The sequence below is a fragment of the Dendrobium catenatum genome, unplaced genomic scaffold (genome assembly GCF_001605985.2).
Source record: "Dendrobium catenatum unplaced genomic scaffold, ASM160598v2 fragScaff_scaffold_1521, whole genome shotgun sequence".
In the NCBI taxonomy this organism is placed as follows: Eukaryota; Viridiplantae; Streptophyta; class Magnoliopsida; order Asparagales; family Orchidaceae; genus Dendrobium; species Dendrobium catenatum.
The window spans coordinates 540,811-547,541 of record NW_021319983.1 but is presented as its reverse complement, the minus strand read 5'-3'; the positions used below and the strand labels follow the sequence as shown (position 1 = coordinate 547,541).

The 6,731-nt window shown below is 35.7% G+C and overlaps 1 protein-coding gene across 3 annotated transcripts in view; it reads right to left on the bottom strand.

Moving 5' to 3' along the window:
* Positions 1-5,559, bottom strand: part of LOC110096664 (serine/arginine-rich splicing factor 4) — a 15,207-nt gene extending 9,648 nt beyond the window's left edge. For all 3 annotated transcript variants that reach the window (XR_003702925.1, XR_003702926.1, XM_020822715.2), the window contains exons 1-2: positions 5,417-5,559; positions 5,201-5,274 (exon numbers count right to left, since the gene is read on the bottom strand). The gene's annotated coding sequence lies outside the window, so the exon portion shown is untranslated. The remainder of the gene's footprint in view (positions 1-5,200; positions 5,275-5,416) is intronic.
* Positions 5,560-6,731: the final 1,172 nt, after the last annotated feature.

Here is a 6,731-nt window from a genome sequence, read left to right as displayed (position 1 = left end):
TGGCTGAAATTTGAGATCTCTCAGATTTAGGTTTTCTTTAGGCTCTAGCGGCGTCTAGAGATTTGGGAGAGATCGATCCTCCTCTCGAATTGAGGATCAATTGTATCTTGATATTTTATTCATCAACTAGTGGAATACAAGCTTTTCTTTGAGTTTTCTCTCAGATTTTCTTGTGTTTTTGCTGTTTTTCTGCTGTGGACAGCATATTTACTGCTGTTTGCTCTTCGTTTGGTGTTAGGATTGCTTGAGAACTCAAGTTTACCCTTAGGGTTACTTGTGAACTCAAGTATTTCCTATCAAAGCACTGATCACAAGTTAAATAACTATTACCAGCTTATTTCAAATTTGACGTAACAAATCGAACGAATGATTCAACATGTGCTATTTGCTACTTACGCCTTGAAGATTTACTAAGGTTTAAATGGAGACATCATATTCACCTCTTCTAAAAATTACGCATTCAATGACATAGAAAGGTTAACAAAAACAATTGAAATCTCCAAGCAGGAGAGGACAAGGATGCTAATTACATAGCACATAAAACAAACACCATGCCGGCAGCAAAATATTGAGCTAAGGAGTTATGGTATTCTTATAGATAATTTGTTTGACAAATAAAAATTTGAGATGGGAAAAACTTTAATAACCAATATTTTCTCAATTCTTATCAATTTCTTTTTATAACCAACAATGTCACCACCTACTAATGCTAGAGAATCTTTTTCAGAGCAAGTGTAGACACCTAAGAATCCTGGCCAAGTCTACTAGTAGTCAAGCAACAAGGATTTGGGACCAGAGAAGGAAAGAATGACATTTTTTATAAGGTTCTAGGAGTGACAGTTCCGGGTTTTCCAGACGAGCTCTCTGTGATGCTCAAATTAGAAACCATGGTAAAAAGGATAAAAGAAGAAATATGAAAGGGATTTGCCACTTTTCTCTTCTCAAGTGCTGGTAAGAGAGAAAGAACTTTCAAAAATAATAATAATAATAATAATAATAATAATCGGAGGAAAATTTCAAGTCACGCCTGCCCTCATATAATGGGTTGTATGAATGGCAGAGAGAACATGTCATCCCCATTTCCATAATATTCTTACGGCTGTGGTATGATTGCTCTTTAATAGTTGGATCAAAGCTTAAGAGACCACTTTAACCTCTCTAGACCACAGTTGACTACCCATAGATAGTCCCTCTACTCTTTTGCTTCTTTAGTGCAAAGAATGAAAAAGGAGATAAGCACTAGTTATTCTCGTTCTACGTGTTGACCAACCTTCTAACCTCCATGGACTTCAACTGCCAGGAATTAGATTAGAGGTTTTTGGAATCACTTTTAATTTTTGCATTAAAAAATAAGTTTGGTTTGCAATTTTTAACTATCGTTGTTTTCTATTTTTGAAAGCAAAGCAAGTTATTTTTTAAAATACATAAAACAATATTTAGGAGTTTTTAGTTTTTTTTTAATGAAAAACACCCCAAAAACTACACGCCAATACCGACAACTGATCATAACTGCCAATAGGCAATAGCCAACATTGATGCTTGTCATCACCGCCACATGCAATATGCAATAAAAACAAAAACAAAGCTTATTTAGAATACCAAAAATATTTTTATTTCATATTAAATAATAAATCAACAAACAAAAATTGGAAGTGATCTCAAACGGCCACTTAATAAATATAAATTACACATGTTATTGGCTCATTATGATTGCAATAAGGCCTCGACAATTTGATTGGAATTATCCTTTATTAAAATTAATAAGCTATGCTAGCTTCTTAAAAAAAGTCAACCTTAGAATTCTTGGTGAGTAGATAATACTAAGCACTTTAGTAACATTTGAATATAATTTTACTAATGACACCATTTTTCAAAAATGATGATAAAATTTTAATGGACTGTAGTGACATGAATGAATTGGCTTCTAATAATGTCAGGATCCCACTTATCCTTCAAATTGAGCAATGCAAATGGCACTGAACTGCTCATATAATGTTATTGAATAAAGCTAGCACAACTCTTGTTTTTTTTAAATATGATGGCCAAGTAGAGGAGCGAGCCCCATTCTTTAAATATGTTAGCTGATTTCCTTTAGTTAATAACACCAAGTTATGATAATTGCACCAATATCCCTTAATGATGAAAGGCAAGTTTGATGATTCACAATTGTTATAATTGTTAAGAATAATAGGCTCCTCTTATATCATGATGTCATGCTCTTTAAATCATGACGGGCTTCATGAAAACAACAACAACATCATCTTCATCATCATCAAGCCTTTATCCCACTATGTGGGGTCGGCTGCATGATTTTTTTTTTTCATTGTGTCTTGTTAAGAGTCAAATTCTCATTTAAATCTAGTAAAGAAATATCATTTCTAATATTTTCTAACCAAGTCTTTTTAAGTCTACCTCTACCATTCTTAACATAGGCAAAATCTAATGCTATACCTGTTGCACTTCCTTTACACTCTACCCATGAGCATATTATCGTGTTTATTACAATCATCTAATCCTTTTTACAAGCATGAATGACATGAGTATTGCACGTCATCTACCACCATTCATACGTGAAATGTCTGCTAAGGACCCCACATTTTTTTTGTTTTCAATCAAAGTACACATTCTTCTTCAATTTTTACTGCTTGTGAAATTCGATGTGCTTATTTGTATGTTGTAAGGACATTATTGGATTCATCACACATCCCTATGTCCATCGCAATCGTTTCAAATCACCTGATTGCATGATTGAGATGAACATTGTGAATCAGTTGCTATCATCCGTATGCAAGTTTTGTTATCCATTAAAGGCATCATATCTTATCATGAAATTAGGTTGTGTCCTTCATAACTTTCATATTGCTTGTGAGCGAGTTGTGTTTGCAACTTCATTGTCCACCACAAGTCATCATTTGTATTCATTCATTGACTTTTGTGTGTGATCATTTGGATGCTCCAAATTGATTATATTTTATTAATCGTCATTCTTGTGCATTGAAGCCTTATCCTCCATGAGTCCCCATGCTTGTATGTAAATTATTTTTGAACTATTGCTCACCATAAGTCAGTAAGTTTTTCATTTGTGTATTGATGTTTATTAGAATAATCTGGATTATTACTTAGCATTTGTATTTTAATTGGCAATGTGCATTTATTAAAAAGTCTGATTCCCTTCGTTCATTTTCAAGTTCAAGTATAATCCTCTATCACTGCATTTGAGTTCAAATCAAGTTTGAATCAAGTCTTGTGCATCGTCAATTCAAATTTCGGCAGCCTCTCAACGTCTCCCTCGTTTTGGAAAAATCTGATTCATAGCATTCCCCTCCACGCTACGTGAGCGCTTCAGGTAGGCGACATATGACACCACGGCCGAATTTTTTTTAATCCCACCATGCTACGAGAGCATGTATGGTTCTTAAAGGTACCTGTTTGAATATGCGCAATTTTATTTCCCCCGCTACGCTACGCAAGCGCTAAGGGTACTTAATTTTGCCCCCGCCATGCTACGAGAGCGTGTACAAGGCCTACCCGCCTCGTCGTAAGTGTCACGCCAGGTTCCCTCCCATCGTGTTACTAAAGCGCGTATAGGGTTTCGCCAACTCGACACAAACATCGAAAAAAAATTTTGAATTAAGAATGTTAAATCTGCGCGATGTTGACGATGACAGTAATGAAAATACAAATTTCTCTCTTTTTAGCACTTTTTTGTCATTTTTTTAACTTACCTCCCTCTTTCTTCCTTTTTTGTTCTCTTTCTCTCTTTTTTACACACGTGTACAATTGAATAACCAAAGCCTTTGGCTTCGTTTTGCTTGTGTTTTAACGACGGGAAGAGCGGATTGTAGAATTGCGGGAGACAAGACATGACACAAGCAGCACTGAATCGCTCAAGACATGATTACTGTAGCAGAAGACCCGATTTGAACGGGACTTCATGCATGGATTTGCGCAGGATTTGGCAGGTGTGTAATGATTTCAACAATTTATCTCTTTATTTGTTACAGAGGTCAACAAATATCTTTCAACAAATATGGTATGCATCTAGAGCAAATCACATTTGTTGCATGCCGATTGACCCTATGGATCTCCAAAAATTTTCCCTGGATGTCACACTAACGTTTCCATTTTGCGGATCTCCAAGAACTTGTCTGAACGTCAAACTTAGATTCTCATTTTGCGGATCTCCAAGAGCTTGTTTGGATGTCACGCTGAAGTTTTTATTTAGCAGACCTCTAAGAAACTATCTTGGTGTCTTCATAGATCTTCATATGCACTTGTGGTCAATAATGTGATTTACATGTTGGATTTTGTCAAGTAGAGATCCATAAGGAAGTGATAGAGTACTTCATACTTAGGTCCTTAGAACATCACTTTATAAACTGACACTTGCGCATGTGTGTGTGAGAGAGAGAGAGTGGAAGCCCTAGCAAGGCAACTACATCATGACATTATTCCTTTCAATACTATGTTTTTCATAATTTTGGCAGTCCGCTCTCCCCTTAGTCACTCCTCCATGGAAAGATATGATAGGCCATCCACATTTCTTTTTCTTCTTTTTTGCTACATGTGCAACACCTAAACTAAAGGTCGGAGGGACCTGCCTTTGAAATCCCACGGGTGGTGACAAAACCAAAATTTAACGTGAGGAGGCGAAATGATATATCCTAAATGGTAGATCATCTTTTTCTTCTTTTTCTTATGGGTACAAGGAAATTTTTTTATTGAACCTTACAATAAATAGCTAAAACAGGGTATAACTCAAACCTAGGCCACCCCCGGTTTCTCCAGTGCCGATGGAAATCCTTTTGCAAGACCCAGACAACCTTTCCCGCAGTAACAATGACGAGTTTTTTTCTTCTGCAGCCGCAAATTCCCGGCCATTAAACCTAGGCCAATCTTCTAGAACGTCAAAAAATGGGCAAGAAGCAGAAGAAAAAGTTTTGCAAATTGCAAAGCATGCGTCAATATATATATCAAAAAACATAATGGTCAAAATTAAAACTTAAAAAAAAAACATAATATCACCGTAGCCACTCAGAAAATCAAATTCAAAAGTAACATTTCAATGCCCAGAGTCTTCCAATCAAATATTCAAAAGAAAAAATAGCAATCTAACACTGAAGAATCGCTGGTATTCCATTTGCACACCAGTTTATAATCAACAGCAAAAAAATACAATTACAGTGCAATGTAAACTCACTAGAAGGCCTCAGCTCTTCAATCCTTGCCTCTTCTTGGCTTGCTTCCTCTTTCCTGTCTTTCGGGTCCCCTCAGCTGCGTCCAATGGAATCAGAATCGGTAAAACGAGATAAGATCGCCCCGCCGTCCAATAAGTTAATGACATAAAGGTGTCTCGGAATCACTCGCAAGACGTGAGAGAAGAGGAAAAGAATCATAGATCAAACAATCCATTTACCTGGCTGATTGAAGAACGGTCGTTACAAACTTTAGAAACCCTAAAAAAAAAAACGCACACTGGCAGCTCCCTCTATAGCCCAGCCCGCTCAAGCGTGATTGTGCGGACAACCGGCGTCAATTGTAGTAAAGTGCTAAGAACTCTTGGCCTGTCTATTTTTATGGGTGCCTGTCATTAGGACCGTTTTTAGAATATTAATTACATGTTGTTTAATATTGCTAATTAATTTTTGTGGTTTTTTATTTCTATGAGGACTTCAACATTTCATATAAACAATTTTATCTTAAAATTCAATATTTTTCAACAAATTAAATTTTATTTGTAAAAATTAATATATCATAAAAAAAAGGTTCGATCATGTATGAATCTCGATGTATATTTTGAATCGGAATTTTTCAAAAATTGATGGTGATCTTAACTCCGATTTTAATAAATTTATAGTAGAATCAAAAGCTTTTATATTAGAAATCCATCGACACGAACAATAATCTAATCTAAATCCAAATAAACTCAAATCAAACAGTTGAAGTATAATTAATTTTTTTAGATATCAATTGGATGATAAATGATCTCCAACTCTCACATGCTTATAGCCAAATCGAATGTCTCAACGCAGCCAACAAGCTCAAGATAGTTTAATTCTAACAACTTTAACGTAGTTAAATGTGGAAAGAACGATCTATGATTAAGAAATTAATACAAACCATCCAATAGAAGTCCAGGGACGTTCGGTGGCTAGGCAGAAGTCCGACGACGACCGGCGGTCGGGCAGAAGTCTGGTGACTGTCAGTAGCCTAGCGGAAGTGCAGTGACAGCCAATGACCGGTAGAGGTCTGGTGATGGTCAATGGTCAGGCAATAATCGAGGATGAGTTTGGTGACAATATAGATCTCAAACTTCTCTTCCTTCTTCCTCTTCTCTTTTTTTTCCTACCCTCTTTTGTGAAGAATGTGGATATATTTATAAACATTTTGGGAGTGGCATGGCTAGTAAGGAGGATCACGGTCAAGTTGGATCAAGGCCAATATCAACTCCCTCGATCATTCAATTTGGACCCATTTAGGTTCGAATTAGATTGATTTTTATGTCGTTGGGTTCGTATCTTTGAGATGGTTAATTTGACTATAAGTCTGCTTATCTATCATATTTTTAATTTAGTTATAAGATGTTAATGACCTATTGAGTTGTTTAACTCATTATATGTGGTTTAAATAATTTCATATCAGGTGCAGAAGATCAGGTGTGTGAGATTGATCATATCAGGATTCTCTATATTTATTACATATTTATTTCTTTGTATCTTTTAGTTATTCAT